The sequence below is a fragment of the Mustelus asterias genome, chromosome 8 (assembly GCF_964213995.1).
Source record: "Mustelus asterias chromosome 8, sMusAst1.hap1.1, whole genome shotgun sequence".
In the NCBI taxonomy this organism is placed as follows: Eukaryota; Metazoa; Chordata; class Chondrichthyes; order Carcharhiniformes; family Triakidae; genus Mustelus; species Mustelus asterias.
This window is the reverse complement of record NC_135808.1, coordinates 52033783-52054740: the sequence shown is the minus strand read 5'-3', so window position 1 is coordinate 52054740 and position 20958 is coordinate 52033783. Positions and strand designations below refer to the sequence as shown.

The 20958-nt window shown below is 47.1% G+C and overlaps 1 protein-coding gene across 1 annotated transcript in view; it reads right to left on the bottom strand.

The window, feature by feature from the left end:
• LOC144497161 (nucleus accumbens-associated protein 1-like) overlaps window positions 1-15694 on the bottom strand; it is a 135016-nt gene extending 119322 nt beyond the window's left edge. The window contains exon 1 of the mRNA XM_078217963.1: window positions 15550-15694. The gene's annotated coding sequence lies outside the window, so the exon portion shown is untranslated. The remainder of the gene's footprint in view (window positions 1-15549) is intronic.
• Between the last annotated feature and the right edge of the window lie 5264 nt (window positions 15695-20958).

The following is a 20958-nucleotide window of genomic DNA, read 5'->3' as shown; positions in this document are numbered from 1 at the left end:
AACCTGCACATCTTTGGATTGTGGGAGGAAACCAGAGCACCCGGAGGAAACCCACGCAGACACGGGGAGAATGTGCAAACTCCACACAGACAGTGACCCAAGGCCGGAATTGAACCCGGGTCCATGACTGTGAGACAGCAGTATATAAACCATCCAAACTCCTCAATTAGATTCCAGTCTGTAACTCACTCCCGGGTTTTTGAGGGACATCTGCTGGTGTCACAAACAAAGTGAAGGTGGATAAGGGTGTGAGGGGAAGCTGATATTTCAATGCAGAGTACTATGTAATACTGTAGTTTGTATCCTGAATCTGCAGTGTTTGTGTCAGGACACAGAAACAGCACCGTTGGTCACTACTGGGGAGGAGTTGGTCTCAGATTCCTGTCTACTAAGAAGTCTCACAACACTAGGTTCAAGTCCAACTGGTTTATTTGGTAACAAGAGCTTTCAAAGCGCTGCCCCTTCCTCAGACTCACCTGATGAAGGAGCAGCGCTCCAAAAGCTCCTGCTATCAAATAAACCTGCTGGACTTCAACCTGGTGTTGTGAGACTCCTTCCTGTGTCCACACCCCAGTCCAACGCTGGCATCTCCACATCAGATTATTGTGTCAGTGAAAATATCCAATGGTCATGCAGCTGCAGAGTCTGCTTTCCACCACTGGAGGGAGAGAGTGAGCAGAGTTTCTCCTGGTGGCTGATGACGACCCAGGACAGGATATGTCCTCTGGAAACCTTGTGACAAGCAGGTCAAATGAAAAATGTTCCATCTTAATCAATAACTATTGAGGAAGGAGCAGGGCTTGGGACAGAGCGGTTAGCTTTTCCAAAGAGCCAGTAATGACAAGATGGGGTTGAACAACCTTCCTCTGTGGCGTATGATTCTCTGGTGAACCTGGCTGAACTCTGCAACAGTTTGAACTGTGCAACCAAAGTTTCCATGTGTGGGAATCTTGCAATGCTGTGATAACCCTATGAAGTCCCTGGGGAATCACTAATTGATCTCCCTGTGGGGCTCATTGACAACGAGTTTCTTGCCTGCCCTGCTGAGCCCTTTACAAGGCAGACACAGGGAAGGGGTGTACAGAATGGTGCCCCGACTGGGACTTGCGTATACACGCCATGAACAATGGCTTAATTCTGTGTTTAACAATAAATACCATTCCTTTCCAGTTGGGCTTCCTGAATTCTTACAAACGCAGAGAAGGCACTTCACAAAGGTGTAAAAACACCGAGGATCAGAGAGGTTGGGAAGGGTGATCAAATGCTTCGACAAATGAGGGCCTCAACTGAGAGGACGGTAAATGAATGTGTAATTATTTCTCTGGAAAACCATCACGCCTTTCCCCACATGCCACATCAACCAGGTAAAGTAGTCCTCCAGTATTCATTCTGTCTGTACCGAACAGAGCGTGACAGGGCTATACCGACAGCATTAACATTAAACAGTGCAACACAGCTTTGTATCTTTACTAAGAAACAGGGGCAGAACTTCCTCCTCATCACGCTCTGAATTAGTTACCTTCAGCATGGAATACCTGGCATGGAATACCTGGCATGGAATACCTGGCATGGAATACCTAGCATGGAATACCTTGCATGGAATACCTGGCATGGAATACCTGGCATGGAATACCTGGCATGGAATACCTAGCATGGAATACCTGGCATGGAATACCTGGCATGGAATACCTAGCATGGAATACCTGGCATGGAATACCTGGCATGGAATACCTAGCATGGAATACCTGGCATGGAATACCTAGCATGGAATACCTGGCATGGAATACCTGGCATATCCAGCATCTTAAACATTCACAATGTTACTTTCCCCATTCCAAAGCCATTGTGGGATGCGGCGTCACTGGCTAGGCCAGCATTTATTGCCCATCACTAGTTGCCCTTGAGCTGCCTTCTTGACCTGCTGCAGCCCATTGTGGTATCGATAGACCCACAGGAGGAAGTCCCAGGATTTTGACCCAGCGACAGTGAAGGAATGGTGATATATTTCCAAGTCAGGATGGTGTGTGGTTTGGAGGGGAATCTCCAGGTGGTGCTGTTTCCGGGTATCTGCTGCCCTTGTCCTTCTAGATGGCAGTGGTCATGGGTTCGAAAGGTGCTGTCGAAGGAACCTTGGTGAGTTCCTGCAGGGCACCTTGTCGATGGCACACACTGCTGAAACTGTGCATCAGTGATGGAGGGATTCAATATCTGTGGATGGGGTGCAAATCAAGTGGGCTGCTTTGCCCTGGATGTGTTGAGCATCTACAGTGTTGTTGGAGCTGCGCTTATCAGGCAAGTGGAGAGTATTCCATCACCACTCCTGACTTGTGCCTTGTTGATGGTGAACAAACTCTGGGGAGTCAGGAGGTGAATCACACACCGCAGGATTCCCAACTCTGACCTGCTCTGGTAGCCACAGTATTTCTATGGCTAGTCCAGTTCATTCTCTGGTCAATGGTACCCCCCCAGGTTGTTGATACTGGGGGATTCAGCTATGGCAATGACATTTAATGTCAAGGAGCAGTGGTTAGATTCTCTCTTGTTGGAAATGGTCCCTGCCCGGCAATTGAGTGGCATAGATATTACTTGTCAGCCCAAGCCTGAATATTGTCCAGGTCTTGCTGCATTTGTACATAGACTACTTCAGTATCTGAGGAGTCCCAAATGCTGAGCATTGTGCAGTCACCAGTGAACATCCCGACTACTGACCTTATAATGGAGGGAAGGTCATTGATGAAGCAGCTGAAGATGGTTGGGCCTAGGACACTACCCTGAGGAACTCCTGCAGTGATGTCCAGGAGCTGAGATGATTGACCTCCAACCACCACAACCATCTTCCTTTGTGCTGGGTGTGACTCCAACCAGCAGAGAGTTTCCCCCTGATTCCCATGGGCTCCAGTTTTGCCACACTCCTTGATGCCACACTCGGTCAAATGCTGCCTTGATGTCAAGGGCAGTCACTCTCACCTCACCTCTGGAGTTCAGCTCTTTTGTCCATGTTTGAACCAAGGCTGTAATGAGGTCAGGAGCTGTGTGCGCCTGGCAGAACCCAAACTGAGCGTCACTGAGCAGGTTATTGCCGAGTAAGTTCTTTGTTAAGTGCCACTTGATAACACTGTTGATGACCCCTTCCGTCGATTTACTGATGTCCGAGAGTTGATTGATGGGGTGGTAATTGGTGGATTGGATTTGTCCTGCAATTTGTGTACAGGACATACCTGGGTAGGTGTCAGTGTTGTCGCTGTACTGGAAAAGCTTGGCTAGGGATGCAGCAAGTTCTGGAGCACAAGTCTTCAGTACTATTGCCGGAATATTGTCAGGGCCCATCGTCTTTGCAGTATCCAGTGTCTTCGGCTGTTTCCTGACATCACGTGGAGTGAATTGAAATGACTGAAGACTGACATCTGTGATGCTGGGGGCCTCCAGAAGAGGCCAAGATGGATCATCCACTCGCCACTTCTGGCTGAAGATTTTTGTGAATGCTTCAGACTTATTGTTTGCACAGATGGGCTCCTCTATCATTGGGGATGGGGATATTTGTGGAGCCTCCTCCTGCAGTCAGTTGTTTCATTATCCACCATCATTCACGGCTGGATGTGGTGGGACTGCAGAGCTTAGGTCAGATTCGCTGGTTGAAGAATGGTTTAGCTCTGTCTGTCACTTGCTGCTTCTGCTGTTTGGCACACAGTCCTGTGTTGTAGCTTCACCAGGTTAACACCTCATTTTTAGGTTTGCCTGGTGTTGCTTCTGCCATGCCCTCCTGCACTCTTCATTGAACGAGGTTTGATCCCTTGGCTTTATGGTAGTGGTAGAATAGGGATATGTCAGGCCATGAGGTTACAGATTATGGTCGAGTATAATTCTGCATCTCACACCGTGCTGTACCTGCCCTGGGAGTATTTGATGGGGACACTGTAGAGGGAGCTTTCCTTTCTATCCAAGCCCTTGGGTTGTACCTTTCCTGGGACTGTTTCATGATACAGAGTAAAGTACCCTCTCTACTGTCCCATCAAACACTCCCAGGACTGGTACAGCACAGTGTACAGAAACTTTACTCTGCATCTAACCCCGTGCAGTACCTGTCCTTGGAGTGTTTGATGGGACAGTGTAGAGGGAGCTTTACTCTGTATAACTACTCTCCCCCCCTCCGCCCCCCCCCCCAACCTCGAGATATCTACACTCCTCTAATTCTGACTAATTCTCCAACCTTGATTCTTTTTAATCGCTCTGCCATTGGTGGTCGAGTCTGGGCCCTAAGCCCTGGAGCCCCCTTACTGAACCTCTCTGCCTCTCAATCTGTTTTTCTTTAAAGATGCTCCGTTTTGACCAAGCTTTTGATTACCTGTCCGCAGTTTTGCAGTCTGTTTGGGTACCATCCTGTGAAGCACCTTGGGATGTTTTACCACACTAACAGGCGCTATACAAATGTAGGTTGTCAATGAACTCCAAATCTGCCTCAAAGATTTGTCTCTATTTTTTGAGGGTGGAGGTTTAACCAGGGGAATCGTTCCCATTTGCTGGTTTAATACTGTACACACACCACCACCACACCCCATTACCCCCCCCACCTGGCTTCACATCTCCAACAGAATCAGGAACCTGGCCATCTCCTGCTCAAAACCTTTTGAGAAATCACTCTTTCATCCCTCCCACTCTCTCTTTTGGATTAAGGGTTGTTCCTTCCCATTTGAAAGTTGACCATCTGGGGAGGAAGCTGCCTGAGATGGCTTTCCCCCCACTGCCTGCTTGTCCCTGTTCAAATAAGGGTCGTAATCATGGTAAAGCCCTGTGATTCAGAAAAGATTGATCATTGTCCAGTTTTAAAGTTTATTTATTAGTTGCAAGTAGGCTTACATCAACACCGCAATGAAGTCACTGTGAAAACCCCCTCGTCGCCACACTCCGGCACCTGTTTGGGTCCACTGAGGGAGAATCTAGCATGGTCAATGCACCTAACCAGCACATCTTTTGGACTGTGGGAGGAATCCGGAGGAAATCCACAGAGACACGGGGAGAATATGCAGACTCCGCACAGACCCAAGGCTGGGAATTGAACTCAGGTCCCTGGTGCTGTGAGGCAGCAATGCTAACCACTGTGCCACCGTGCTGCCCAAAGGAGAAAGAATAGTCAAATAATAAGGAGTTTTAAAAATATAGGTTCAAGCACCACTCACACAATGACTCCTTTACAAAAGATATAGGGTGGCATTTTCCAGCTCCAACACTTGCAGGAATCGTCATGGGCAGAACGGGAACATCTGGACAACGACGGCTCTCCAAATTTCCTAGTATTGGGGCTGGAAGATCTGGCCCATAGTTGTCCATAAGTGATGTGCTTCTAACTATGGTGATCAAATTGGAATCACAGAAAGTGGCCATTAAACCATTTTGTTTGCATTGGCTTTGGCATTCGCACTGCTCTCTTTTTCCTGCCTCCTACTGTTTTCTTCCATCTCCAACTGGTATTAAATCCTGCCTGCCTCTGTCGTCCCCAGCAAAGACCGTATTTCCCCACTCTAACAATTAGATTCTCCCTTATTAGAGATGGACATTCCCTGGCTGTTGTGGTGCAAATGTTACTTCATGCCACACAAGTGCCGGGTAATGACCATGTGCGAGTGTTTAAACGTGTGCGTATATGTGCACGTGTGGGTGCAAGAGTGTGTGTTTTGTCTGTGTTAAGAAGTGCATGTGTGTGTGGTAGAGAATGTGCGCATGTGATCTTGGCGAGAGTGTGGGTGGTCAAGAGTGGGTGCGCATTGGGGGCCCATCCGAGGGAGCGAGTGAGGCCCCCCCCCCCCCCCCGAGGGTGGACCGAGGGCGGCGGGATTTTGCACAGGCGAGCGTGTGAGGGGGAAGAGTGTGATGTAGCAAGTCTATGTGTGGGCACATACTTCTTGCAAGTTCTGTGATAAATAATTGTGTCGCAATCAAGCTCTTGTATTTTCATAGGATCATAGAATCTACAGTGCTGAAGGAGGCCATTTGGCCCATTGAGCCTGCACCGACAACAATCCCACCCAGGTCCTATCCCTGTAACCCCACATATTTACCCTACTAATTCCCCTGACACTGAGGGACAATTTTGCATTGCTAATCAATCTAACCTGCACATCTTTGGACTGTGGGAAGAAACAGGAGCACCCGGAGTGAATCCACGCAGACACGGGGAGAACGTACGTTGGACAGACTGTTTTATCATATCACTCCCCTTTCCAGTCTGTAACTCCCTCTGCATTACAAACTCAGAGACAGCTACCCAGGAGCCACTTTCACCAACTCCAGCGTGATGCCACGACCAAACACACCTTCCCTTCACTCCCTCTGTCAGCATTCCGCAGAGACCATTCCCTCCGGGATAACCTAGTCCACTCCTCCACTATACCCAACACCTCTCCCGTCACCCATGGCACCTTCCCATGCAATCGCAGAGGGTGTGACACCTGTCCCTTTACCTCTTCCATGCTCACCCTCCAAGGTCCAAAACACTCGTTCCAGGTTAAGCAGCGTTTCACTTGCACCTCTTTCAATTTGATCTACTGCATTCGCTGCTCCCAATGTGGTCTCCTCGATATCAGAGAGACCAAGCGTAGACTGGGTGATCACTTTGCTGAGCATCTTCGGTCTGTGCGCAATCAGGACCCTGACCTTCCGGTTGCTTGCCATTTTAACACACGATCCTACTCCCATGCCACATGTCTGTCCTTGGCTTGCTGCAATGTTCCAGTGAAGCTCAACACAAACTGGAGGAACAGCAACTCATCTTCTGGCTAAACACTTTACAGCCTTCCGGTCTCAACATTGAATTCAACAACTTCAGATGATTTGCTCTACCTCACCTCCACCCCTTTGTTTTCATTATATTTTAATTAATATTTTTACTGTTTTCTACCTTTTATTTCTTTATTGTCTTTCTTCATTTTTCTTCCCCCCCACTCTTTCCCCCTACTTTATCCCCCTTCCCTTACCTTTCCTCCCCCTTTTCCAAGTTGTACCTCCAACACACACACACACACACACACCATCTGTCACAGCTTATCCTCACATTTTAGCCTCTCTGCTGTTTGGCCATTCACACCCTTTATTCTCTCTATGGACAGCTATTAGCAGTCTTTTCCCCTGGTTTCTGTGGCTATGACTCATCTTTCATTCCCTCCCCCTGCAGTATAAATATCTCCCACTTTCTGTGCCTTTTAGCTTTGACAAAGGGTCATCTGGACCCAAAACGTCAACTCTTTTCTCTCCTTACAGATGCTGCCAGACCTGCTGAGATTTTCCAGCATTTTCCCTTTTGGTACCCAGGAGCAGCTGTCTGAAACTTGGCGATGCAATACATCCTTTGGGCGACTCTGTAGCCTCGACAATGCTGAAAGTTTTCACACAAGAGGGGAGGAAGTCTAATTGGGCCAAGAGCTGATTTCACAACAACAACACAATATTCACCATTTCCCCTCAGGCTCTCGCAGGTGTTCCATCCAAATTCCACTTTCCATTTAGTTCAATATTTACTTTGTGAATCTGGAGTTTGTTAAAGGTAACAAGTGGGGAAATAAACACTTCCAGGACTAGTGCAGCACAGTGTTACATACAGAGTAAAGTAAGGACCCGGGTTCAATTCCGGCCTCGGGTCACTGTCTGTGTGGAGTTTGCACTTTCTCCCTGTCTGCGTGGATTTCCTCCGGGTGCTCCAGTTTCCTCCCACACCTCAAAGAGGGTTAGGTTGATTGGCCAAACTAAATTGACCCTAGTGTCAGGGGGACCAGCAGGGTAAATGAGGGTTACGGGAATAGGGCCTGGGTGGGATTGTGGTCAGTATAGGTTCGATGGCTAAATGGCCTTTGTACTGTAGGGTTTCTATGACTTACTCTGTTCTCTCTCCACAGATGCTGTCAGGCCTGCTACAATTTTCCAGCATTTTCTGACAGTTCAACATTCTGAGGGGTCTCAACAGGGTGGATGTGGAGAGGATGTTTGCTCTTGCTGGAGAATTTAGAACTAGGAGTCACTGTTTACAAATAAGGGGTCAGCTATTTAAAATAGAGATGAGACAACATATTTTCTCTGAGAGTCAGGAGTCTCTGGAACTCTTCCTGAAAAGTTGGTGGATAGCAGTCTTTGAATATTTTTATGGCAGAGTGGATAGCTTCCAGTTAAGCAAAGGGGTGAGAGGTTATCGGGGGGAGGGTGGAATGCAGATTTGAGGTTATTATCAGATCAGCCAAGATCTTACTAAATGGCAGAGCAGGCTCACGGGGCTGAATGGCCTACTCCTGTTCCTTGTTTGTGCGTTCATAAATTGACCAGGTATGTCCTGTACACAAAGAGCAGGACAAATTCAACCCAGCCAATTACCACCCCATCAGTCTACTCTCGATCATCAGCAAAGTGATGGAAGGGGTCATTAACAGTGCTATCAAACAGCTCTTACTCAGCAATAACCCGCTCACTGATGGTCAGTTTGTGTTCCGCCAGGGTCACTCAGCTCCTGACCTCATTACAACCTTGGTTTAAACATGGACAAAAGAGCTGAACCCCAGAGGTGAGGTGAGAGTGACTGCCCTTGACAACAAGGCAGCATGTGACCGAGTGTGGCATCAAGGAGCCCTCGCAAAACTGGAGTCAATGGGATCAGGGGGGAAACTCTCCGCTGGCTGGAGTCATACCCAGCACAAAGGAAGATGGTTGTGGTGGTTGGAGATCAATCGTTTCAGTCCCAGAACATCACTGCAGGAGTTCCTCAGGGTAACGTCCCAGGCACAACCATCTTCAGCTGGATAAAAGCAAATAACCGCGGAATCTGAAACCAAAGGAGAAAATGCTGGAAAATCTCAGCAGGTCTGGTTTGCTCTGTAAGGAGAGCAAAGAGCTGATGTTTTGAGTCCAGATGACCCTTTGTCAAAGCTGCTTCATGAATGACCTTCCCTCCATTATAAAGTCAGAAGTGGGGATGTTCGTTGATGGCTGCACAATGTTCAGCACCATTCGCAACTCTTCGGGCGGCACGGTAGCACAGTGGTTAGCACTGCTGCTTCACAGCTCCAGGGACCTGGGTTCGATTCCCGGCTTGGGTCACTGTCTGTGTAGTTTGTACATTCTCCTCGTGTCTGCGTAGGTTTCCTCCGGGTGCTCCAGTTTCCTCCCACAGTCCAAAGATGTGCGGGTTAGGTTGATTGGCCAGGCTAAAAAAATTGCCCCTTAGTGTCCTGTGATGCGTAGATTAGAGGGATTAGCGGGTAAAATATGTAGGGATATGGGGGTAGGGCCTGGGTGGGATTGTAGTCAGTGCAGACTCGATGGGCCAAATGGCCTCTTTCTGTACTGTAGGGTATCTATGATTTCTATGATTTCTTCAGATACTGAAGCAGTCCATGTCCAAATTGAATTCCCATTCAGCCTCTGACTTGCCCTTGTAACCAAGGAATTGATTTGGTTGGCTGAGTTGAGTTTCTGGAGACCGTCAAAAAGGAGGTGGAGTGAGGCAGAGTTGCACTGGTTTACAAAATGATGTGTTAAAAAAAGCAGACTGTGTGACCAGTCCTGACTTCAACACAGTGAGGATATAGGGAGAAGGAAAAGTGAGGAGGTCGGTAAATTGGAGTTGAGGATTGAGAGAAGATAAACCAGTGCCAACACTAATGGAACAGTGTTGGAAATATGATGTGCTTTGTAAGAGAGAAAGGGAGAGACAGAGAGAGAAATAGTTCATTTTTCAATCTCACATTGAGTTCAATGTGCAAAGAGACAAGATAATCAGCCTCCTCAAATAGAAGCAGGTACCAGGATTTGGGAAAACCTGGACTTTGTACAAAGGGCTGAGCATAAAACAAAGAGCTTGGCATGGGAGAGAGGACTGAGCTTCTTGGGGGGCAGTTCCAGTCATTGAGGTGGCGTGTGAGGTCCATTCAGATCGGATGAGTTGATGAGTCCAGGAGTGGAGAAGGAATCATCAAGATTACAAGTCGACACCAAGAACGGGAGTTACAAGACAAAAACACACAAAAAAAAACTACCTTTGAAAATAGAATGGAACAATACCGTCTTTGGTCCACTGGAGGACAGTTTGGAGATAAAAACACTGCCAGTCAAGGGTGCATATACTGAAGCAGGTTTACGAACGTGGGGTGGACCCAACAAAGGACAGGATAGGGTTGTGTTAGAATGTTTAATTTTGCAATAATATTAACAGGGACTGCAGATCTATGCTTCGTATCAAGGATCAGGTTTTGGACACAGAGTCAAGCATTTGCAGTTTATTCAGGGTTAAATGAACATACGCATATTCATCAACACTGGGATTACAATAGACAGAGAGCTAATAATATCCAATGTGCAACCAAGAGTGAAGGTCAGGGATTTGTGGCTGAACTTAAAAAGCAAGATCATTGTCAGAGAGACTTGCATTTATATTGTACCCCAGAGCCTTCACAAACAACGAAGTATGAGTGAATCATAGAATCATAGAAACCCTACAGTACACAAAGAGGCCATTCAGCCCATCAAGTCTGCACCGACCACAATCCCACCCAGGCCCTACCCCCATATCCCTGAAGTCGTGAAGGAAATGTGGCAGTCGCTCTGTGAACAGGAAGGTCAGACAAAATGCAAAGCGATAATGCCCAGATAAAAAGAGATTTTAGTGATGTTGATTTGAGGAATAAATATTGACCAGGACACCGGGAGAACTCCCCTGCTCTTCTTCTAATAGTGCCATGGGATCTTTTGCACCCCGAGAGGACAGACATCAGTTTGTCTCATCTGAAAGACGGCACCTCTGACAGTGCAGCACTCCCTCAGCGGGAGTCTCAGCCTGAAGATTGTGCTTAAGTTTCTGGTGGGACCTGACCTAACCCTGACCTTCTGAGCCATTGGAAAAGGGTAGCAGAAGGAGAAAGAAGGTTGAGCTGTTCTTCTGCAGTCACACCTTTTGAAATCTCACAGGTGAGGCAGGAGGGGAGGGCATTGCAGACACAGTGAGAAAGTTCTGAAACAGAGGTAACAAATTAACGAGCATGTCCAGATAGTGAGCCATAAGCACAAAATGTCACATTCCCCTCACCTCCTCCCCTTCAAACCACCCACCCGGGCCCCACCAACAAACCTAAGCAAAAGTGCGCAAGAACACACAAGGAATAGGAACAGGAGTAGACCATTTGGCCCATCAGGTTTACTGCACCATTGAAAAGATCATGGCTGATCTCGAGCTTCAACTCCATTTTCCCGCCCACATCCCACATCCCATGATTTCATGAGACACCAAAGGTCTGTCTATCCCAGCCTGAAATATATTCACCGACGGAGCATCCACAACACTCCGGGGATAGAGAATTCCAAAGGTTCACCCTTTGAGCGAAGAAATTTCTCCCCCTCTCAGTCCTAAATGATCGGCCCCTTATCCCGAGACTGTGCTCCCGTGTTTTAGATTCCCCAACCAGCAGAAACAATCTCTCAGTGTCCGCCCTGTCTAACCCCCCTCATTCTTATAAACTCTGGAGAACATAGGCCCAATTTACTCAGTCTCTCATCATAGGACAGCGCACGGACTTTGTCAACCATCAGAACTTTGTGGAAAGTTGCAGCTCAAGGACATTAAACCACGCATAGAGTGGCAGCCTTGTCCACAGAGGCTTCAAATCAATACTTAAACACTTTTGTTTGGAATCAAAGATTTTATAAGGTGAAAGGTTAGGGACAGAAGCTGACTGAGAATCTTGCTGCAAAAAAGGTCCTTACGGTGAACTCGGCACTCAATCTCTCTCTCAGATTCTTGAGAGGCTATGCCTGTATTGGGTGCTCTGTAGGTTGGGTATATTATTCAGGTAGACTTCCTTTGTAAAACCAACGTGCTACCCAAGCTGGAAAGGCACAAGGTGACTGTGACTCAAATACAACAACACCTTGCATTTAAATGCTTCCTTTAGAATCACTACAGTATAAAAGGAGGCAATCCGGGCCTTCGAGTCTGCACCCCAATCCCACCCAAATCCTATCCCCGTAACCCCGTGTATTTAACCTCCTAATCCCCTGACACTAAGGGGCAATTTAGCATAGCCAATGCACCTAACCAGCACATCTTTGGACTGAGAGAGGAAACCAGAGCACCCGGAGGAAACCCACGCAGACACGGGGAGAACGTGCAGACTCCGGACAGACAGTGAGCCAAGCCGGGAATCGAACCCGGGTCCCTGGTGCTGTGAAGCAGCAGTGTTAATCACTGCGCCACCATGCAATAAAATATCTCAAGGCCTTTCCCAGGAGGGTTAGCAAACAAGGTCTGGCGCCAAGCCACATCAAGGACTTGTCAGGGAAACTAAAGCTAGGTTCATGAAGGAGGTTTAGGAGAGAGAGAGAGAGAGAATGAGAGAGGTGAAGAGGTTTAGGGAGGGAATTCGAGAGCTCAGGGCCTCAGCAGCTGAAGGCACGGCTGCCAGTGGTGGAGCGATTAAAACCAGGGATACTCGAGAGGCCGAAATTGCAGGAGGGCAGAGATCTCAGAGGGATGTCGGACTGGAGGAGATTATGACGAATGAGAGGTGCGAGGTCATGACCTAACCCTGACCTTCTGAGCCATTGAAAAAACAACGAAGTATGAGTGAATCATAGAATCATAGAAACCCTACAGTACACAAAGAGGCCAGTCAGCCCATCAAGTCTGCACCGACCACAATCCCACCCAGGCCCTACCCCCATATCCCTGAAGTCGTGAAGGAAATGTGGCAGTCGCTCTGTGAACAGGAAGGTCAGACAAAATGCAAAGCGATAATGCCCAGATAAAAAGAGATTTTAGTGATGTTGATTTGAGGAATAAATATTGACCAGGACACCGGGAGAACTCCCTGCTCTTCTTCTAATAGTGCCATGGGATCCTTTGCACCCCGAGAGGACAGACATCAGTTTGTCTCATCTGAAAGACGGCACCTCTGACAGTGCAGCACTCCCTCAGCGGGGAGTTGAAAACAAGGATGAGAATTTTTTAATTGAACTGATGTAGATCAGTGAGAAAAGAAAGGCGAGGCCATGGAAGCAATTATATCAACAAAATGTTGGACCGGACACCCTAACATCCCCCACTTTGAGAAAGACATTCACCCATTAATGTTCTGAGCAGAGACTTCATAAAATACCCAAAACAGTGACTTGTGTACTTGGCCCCAGTTTTTTCAGGTCTGGAGTAGATGTGAACTTCAGTAACATAGAAACCTCTAGATGTAATGGCCCAAGTTACACCTAGTTCACTTCCCCCAACATGTCATTCCCATGCAACAACAATAATGGAGTTTTTGATTGACGACAGCAGTCAGTCTCTTATCTCTAGAGGCTGGGTGTCGCTGGCAGGGCCAGCATTTGTTGCTGATCCCTAATTGCCTTTGAACTGAGTGGTTTGCTTCAGAGGGCAGTTAAGAGTTAACCAAAGTGCTGTGGATGAGAGGTCAGATGTCGGGCCAGACCAGGTAAGGACAGCAGATTTCCTTTTCTAAAGGACATTAATCTCTATATATTATACAATATGTATTATACATGAGCAGAAAGATTAACTGTGTGTATGGAAGAGTGACCGCATGTATGTTTTTGATTTAATTTATTGCCACATGTATTAGTTTACAGTGAAAAGTACTGTTTTTTGCGCGCTATACAGACAAAGCGTACCGTACATAGAGAAGCAAAGGAGAGGGTGCAGAATGTGGTGTTATAGTCATTGTTAGGGTGGTGAATGCATGCGTGCTCGGGGGATGGTTTTAAGTGTCATCCACTGCAAGTTTTAATTCAACTAGCAGCAGCAATAGGTCATGCATTTATGACCAAAACAATCACACAAGGCGAGGGTATTACCACTCGGCCAAAGAGCTCTATTAGAGTTTATCTACTTGCTGGCAATGACCATCTCCAACAACACAGAATCTAACCACTGCCCCTTGATTTTCAATGGCATTACCATCACTGAATCCCCCACTATCAACATCTTGGGGATTACCATTGACCAGAAACCAAACTGGACTAGCCATATAGGCTGATTGGCTAGGTTAAAAATTGCCCCTTAGAGTCCTGAGATGCGTAGGTTAGAGGGATGAGCGGGTAAATATGTGGGGGTAGGGCCTGGGTGGGATTGTGGTCGGTGCAGACTTGATGGGCCGAATGGCCTCCTTCTGCACTGTAGGATTTCTATGATATAAATAGTGCAAGATCAAGTTAGTGGGTAGGAATCCTGCAGTGAGTAACTCACCTTCTGACTCCCCAAAGCCTGTTCACCATTTACAAGGCACAAGTCAGGAGTGTGATGGAATACTCCCCACTTGCCTGGATGGGTGCAGCTCCAAAAACACTCAAGAAGCTCAACATCATCCAGGACAAAGCAACCTGTTTGATTGGCACTCCAACCACAAACATTCACTTGCTCCATCACTGTCACACAGTGGCAGCCGTGTGTACCATCTACAAGATGCACTGAAGGATCTCTCCTTCAGCAGCACCTTCCAAACCATCTCCCAAACCATCTAGAAGGACAAGGGCAGCAAACAAATGGGACATCACCACCTGGAAGTTCCCCTCCAAGTCACTACCATCCTGATTTGGAAATATATCTCCGTTCCTTCACTGTCGCTGGGTCAAAATCCTGGAACTCCTTCCCTAACAGCACTGTGGGTGCACCTACACCACATGGACTGTAGGAGTTCAGGAGCTGGCTCACCACCATCCACTCAGGGGAAATTCAAGATGGGCAACAAATGCTGACCTACCCAGTGACGCCCATATCCCATGAAAGAATGAAACAAAATCCTGGGGTTTGCAAAAAGAAATGTGCGTGAGGCAATATTGGACATCCCAAGTGGGGCGCACAGTGGTTAGCATTGCTGCCTCACAGCGCCAGGGACCCAGGTTCAATTCTGGCCTTGGGTCACTGTCTGTGTGGAGTTTGCACATTCTCCCCATGTCTGCATGGGTTTCCTCCGGGTGCTCCCGTTTCCTCCCACACTCCAAAGATGTGCGGGTTAGGTTGATTGGCCATGCTAAATTGACCCTAGTGTCAGGGGATTAGCAGGGTAAATTATATGGGGTTGCGGGAATAGGGCCTGGATTGTGATCAGTACAGACTCGATGGACCGAATGGCCTCCTTTTGTACTGTAGGGATTCTATGACTATTTAACACATGTAATAAAACTGCTGTTTAAATTGTAGAAAATATTGGGGAATAAAACAAATTGGGACTAAAATACTGGAATAACAAATGGAAAGAAAGTGTACAGGAGAGGCCTGTCGTGAAGCAAATGATGGAAACACCTGTGTGTTTGGGAGGAGGGAGAGCTGTGAGAAGTTGTGAAGTTTGATTTGGGAGTGGGACACTCGTCTCCCTCTCCCACTCTGTCTGCAATGCCTCATGGTGAGTGAATATAATGTATCTCACTCTGGTGCAGGTATATAAAAGGTATCCAGTATGTGAGACATTGTAATTCCTGCTGGAGCTGGCACTTGTACCCAGCACCCAGCCTCCCCACACCACAACACCCCCACCCTTCCCCCTCTCCCCCACCCTGGGGTGCCCTCATTACACTTACCCTCTTGTGCCAGCTCCCCCGTTTCCTTCCTGCTGGATGTTAATTCCTATCATCCCTCATTGCTGCCGATCCTTGCAGTGAGGGCACACACACACAAGAGGGGGAGGAGGTGGGCGGCCGGGGGAGGCGAGGGAGAGCCTGCCGCGGGGGCCGCCGGGATCTGTAGTCCTCCCGCCCCTTTCCTCCCAGCGCAGCCGGCCGTCCCCGAACTACCACTCCCGGCGGCCACCGCGGCGGGCGGCGCCTGCGCAGTCGCTGCTCCCAGGAGCTGGCAGTCTTTCCCATCTCTCTCTCTCTCCAGTGCCCATGTTAAACAAGATGGCACAGGAGAGAGAGAAAGGGAGAGCCAATGAGTAGGGACATCTTATACAAGATGCAGCAAGGTGGGCAGGAAAACTCCTTGCAAATCTTCCCCTCTCAGAATCTGTGCAAAAACTGTTCAACTTGCCTTTTCCTGCCTGCAAAATGCCCTGACATCTTTCCCTCTGCTGTACAACACAGGGTCCTTCTGTTTGTGTGGGGCTGACATTTCCAGAATACTTTCAGACAATCAACCAAGACTTATAAAATTTGGAAACAAAAAAATCCCTTTTTTTTAACTCCCCAAAATAATTTCTGTAACTTTTAGGGAATGGGTAACTTTTTTGCAAGTGTGATGAGCTCAGACATGGCAGAGTGCTAACAATAACAGGCCAGCCATGCCAGGTCCCTGTGGTGCTGTGTGCTGTCCTCAAATCCTTCCTCAAAATGTCTGCACAGAGTTACAAATCTCCAAACTGGCCACTGTTTCGAGGCTCATTCTAAGTTTTTTTTTTGGATGATGTTAATAATAATTAATTGACTGGAAGCTTATGAAAAAAAATGTCTGATTTTCCGATGGAAATTTTTTCCACCCTGTCTCCCAATTTATTTTTGTGAGGCAGAAGCAATTGTTTGTGTGTCCAGCCTGCGCTAACCACTTAAATCTACCTCTGAAAGTTGGCATTTCTAGTTTCTGCCTGGCACCAGAGAATACAACTGCATTGTTGCTGCCCTCATCGTCCAGATCCTGCCGCATTTCCTTCCACTTTCTTTGATATTTAATACTTCCCCTTCCTCTTCCCTTGCCACTGCCAGTTCCATATCCTTCTCTCTGTGCTCCCAATTCACCTCCCCTTCACACTCCCATGACATCCTCTTTTTTCCTCGACACACACCACTATCTTCTTCCCCTCACACACCCATTACCCTTTTCTCCTCTTTATTTAATGCCACTCCTAATTATCTCTCCCCTTTCCTTTACACACCCATTACATCCTATTTCCTATTTCATAGAATACCTACAGTGCAGAAGGAAGCCATTCGGCCCATCACTTCTGCACCGACGGCAATCCCACCTAGGCCCTATCCCCATAAACCCATGCATTTACCTGAACTAGTCCCCCTGACACTAAGGGGCAATTTAGCATGGCCAATCCATCTAACCTGCACATCTTTGGACTGTGGGAGGAAACCGGAGCACCCGGAGGAAACCCACGCAGACACAGGGAGAATGTGCAAACTCCACACAGACAGTTACCCGAGGTTGGAATTGAATCCAGGTCCCTGGTACTGTGAGGCAGCAGTGCTAACCACTGTGCTACCTTTGTTTCTTTTGACACTTACATTACCTTCTCCTATTCACCCAGAACTCCAATCACCCCTAACCCTAACCCTGACACATTTCTTGACACTCCTATTCCCCCTTTCCTTCTCTTGACACTTCCAATTCCCTCTCCCCTTCCCTCCTTACTCCTGATTGCATCCTTTCCTTCCCTCAACCACCCCTAAATATTCCTGCCACTCTTGATATTCTTCTCCTCCCCTGCCAATGCTGGCCACTTCCTCCTCCCCATAAACCAAAAAAAATTTGCATTTATATAGGGCTTTTCACAAGCAGAAGATGTCTCAAAGGGCTTTACGGCCAATGAAGTACGAAGTGTCGCCACTGTTGTAATGTAGCTAATGTGGCAGCCAATTAGCACTCAGCAAGCTCCCACAAACAGCAACATGATAATGGTATTTAACCCTGATTAGTGTGAGGTGATGCACTTTGGAAGAAGAAACAAGACGGGGGAATATTCAATGAATGGTGGGACATTAGGAAGCTCAGAAGAACAGATGGATCTTGGGTACTTATTCAAAGATTCTTGAAGGCGGCAGAGCACATTAATAGAATAGTTAAGAAGGTATATGGGACACTTGCTTTCATCAGTCGTTGTATAGAGTATAAGAGCAAGGAGAAAATGTTGGAGTTGTACAGAGCGTTGGTCAGGCCACAGCTGAAGTACTGTCTGCAGTTCTGGTCACCTCACTGTAGGAAGTATGTGATAGCACTAGAAAGGGAAGTGAGGAGGTTTACCAGGATGTTGCCGAGGATGGAGCATTTGAGGTATAAGGAGAGACTGGATAGGCTTGGATTGTTTTCTTTAGAACAGAGAAGGCTGAGGGGAGGCATGACTGAGGTGTACAAGATTTTGAGGAGTATGGATAGGGTGAGGAGGGAGCAGCTGTTCCCCTTGTTTCAGGAGTCAATCACGAGGCGTCATGGTTTTAGGGTAAGTGGCAGGAGATTCCAGAAAGGATTTGAGAGAAAACAAATTTCACTCAGAGGGTGGTGGGAATCTGGGATGCACTGCCTGGGAAGGTAGTGGAGGCCGGAAACTTTTTAACCTTTAAAAAATATTTGGATGAGCACTTGAAATATCATTACATTGAACGATATGGAACAAGTGCAGGAAATGGGATTAGCACGCCTTTAGTGGTAATTATTGTCGGGTGCAGACTCGATGGACCAAAGGGCCTTTTCTGTGTTGTATGACTCCGTAAGATCAGAAGTGGGGATATTCGCTGATAACTGCACATTGTTCAGAAACATTCACATCTCCTCAGATACTGAAGCAGTCCATGTCCAAATACAGCAAGATCTGGACCTTGATTCCAGAGATGAGGAGTTTGTTGTATGAAGAGAGATTGAACAGTTTAGGCCTCTGGAATTTAGAAGAATGAGGGGAGATCAAATTGAGGTATACAGGATGATAAAAGGTACGGATAAAGTAGACATGGAGTGGATGCTTCCCCTGGTGGGGCTTTCTGAGACAAGAGGTCATAGTCTTAGGATAAGGGGTAGCAAATTTAAAACAGAGTTGAGGAGAAACTACTTCTCACAAAGGGTTGTGAATCTGTGGAATTTGCTACCCCAAAGTGCGGTGGATGCTGGGACAGTGAGTACATTTAAGGAGGGATTAGACAGATTTTTAATTAGTAATGGGTTGAAGGGTTATGGGGAGAAGGCAGGAAAATGGAGATGAGGAACATATCAGCCATGATCGAATGGCAGAGCGGACTTGATGGGCCGAATGGCCTTATTCTGCTCCTATATCTTATGAACTTGTGAACAATATCTAGTCTTGGGCTAATAAGTAGTAAATAACATTTGCGGCACCCAAGTGCCAGGCAATGACCATCTCCACCAAGAGAGACTCTAACATCTTGACATTCAATGGCATTATCATTGCTGAATCCACCACTATCAATAGCCCAATGGTTCCATTGACCAGAAACTGAACTGGTCTAGCCATAGAAATACTGTGGTTACAAGAGCAAATCAGAGACTGTTACAGATAGGGATGAAAGAGAACTGAAACCCTTGTTTCATTTGTAATCAATGTGTATTTGAAAAGGAAGTGTCGTTTGTTTCTCAATCCCTGAGCATGTGAAAATTTGAATGGCCAGCAGCAAGTGTTTGTGGGTTTAAATAAAGAGGATTCTTATACGCAACTTCACCTTGATATCTGACAACATGTCACTCATTCACCCACTCATATACCCACAAAGACTCTAGGAAAATACAGGTAAAGAGAATAGTGCACTTTTAGAAGGTACAGACAGACTAGCTCAACTTGAAAAACACACAGTGCAGGCCTGGTGAAGATTTTTTTTCATTCCAGAAATGTGGTTAGAACAAAGAAAATTACAGTGCAGGAACAGGCTCTTCGGCCCTCCAAGCCTGCACCAACCATGCTGCCCGACTTAACTAAAACCCCCCACCCTTCCAGGGACCATATCTCTCTATTCCCATCCTATTCATGTATTCATCAAGACGCCCCTTAAAAGTCACTATCGTATCTGCTTCCACTACCTCCCCCAGCAACAAGTTCCAGGCACCCATCACCCTCTGTGTAACAAATCTGCCTCGTACATCTCCTTTAAACCTTGCCCCTCACACCTCAAACCTGTGCCCCCTGGTAATTGACTCTTCCACCCTGGGAAAAAGCTTCTGACTATCCACTCTGTCCATGCCCCTCATAATCTTGTAGACTTCTATCAGGTCACCCCTCAACCTCCGTCGTTCCAGTGAAAACAAACCAAGTTTCTCCAACCTCTCCTCATAGCTGATGCCCTCCATACCAGGCAACATCCTGGTAAATCTTTTCTGTACCCTCTCCAAAGCCTCCACATCCTTGAATTGAATGCCTGACATTGAGTACCAGTGTTCTTGCAGGAGTCTCTGAAGAGATGGGCTTTCTGCAGGTCACGAAGTCAGCTATTTTAATATTACCAGCAGATCGGTTTTCCGTATCGGTGGACTTGAAAAGAAACAGGCTTGGAGGCCTTATGATGTTGCAGTCTCTAGACCTTAAGGCATAGATGTTGTAGCCCTTTCTGTTGCTGCTATTTCTGCCCTTTCTGTATCTTGCCAACAGCAGTTGAAGATTAAAAGGGAGACCAACATGGCTGCCTCACATCTCCCTTTTCCAATTGGGGTGTTGGGTTTCAGTGGATTTGCCATTACCTTGGGTATTGCTTGCAGCCATTCACTCTGGGGGTTTGAGACAACCACCATCTTCATTTCAGAATCACCCATTCTTCAAGTCAAGGAACACTTCTTGTGTAGTTTCAGGAGATGAGTAGCAATGCTTCTTAGTGGAGAATGCATCCTTATGTCCTTTCGAGACAGTGTGGTAGTTTGAATCCACTGACCAAATCAGCTGATCCTTGGCAGCCACCTTTTGCTACATTTTAACATCCATTTTTAAAAGAAAACTCAGTTCCAGAAGGTTCCACACTGAGTACTGTTCATGTTTTCAAAGCTATGGATTGGGCAATGGCCTCAAGAGAATATGAATGAGCCACATGTCCTGTCCCCATTAGCAAGCCATCAAGGCAATCACCTGGCAGAGTCAACAGGGAGTTCCCAGACATGAACTCATCAAGTTGCAGTGGGAAAAAGTAATCACTTGAACAATGGGACACTGGCAGAGAAAGAGGATCCCCAGACATGAACTGATTAAAAGTTACAAGGGGGAATACACTAATCATGATCACATTTGAATCATTGGGTGATGGCCATGTGACTAGCCCACTTTTGTGCGTTTAAACTCCTGCTTT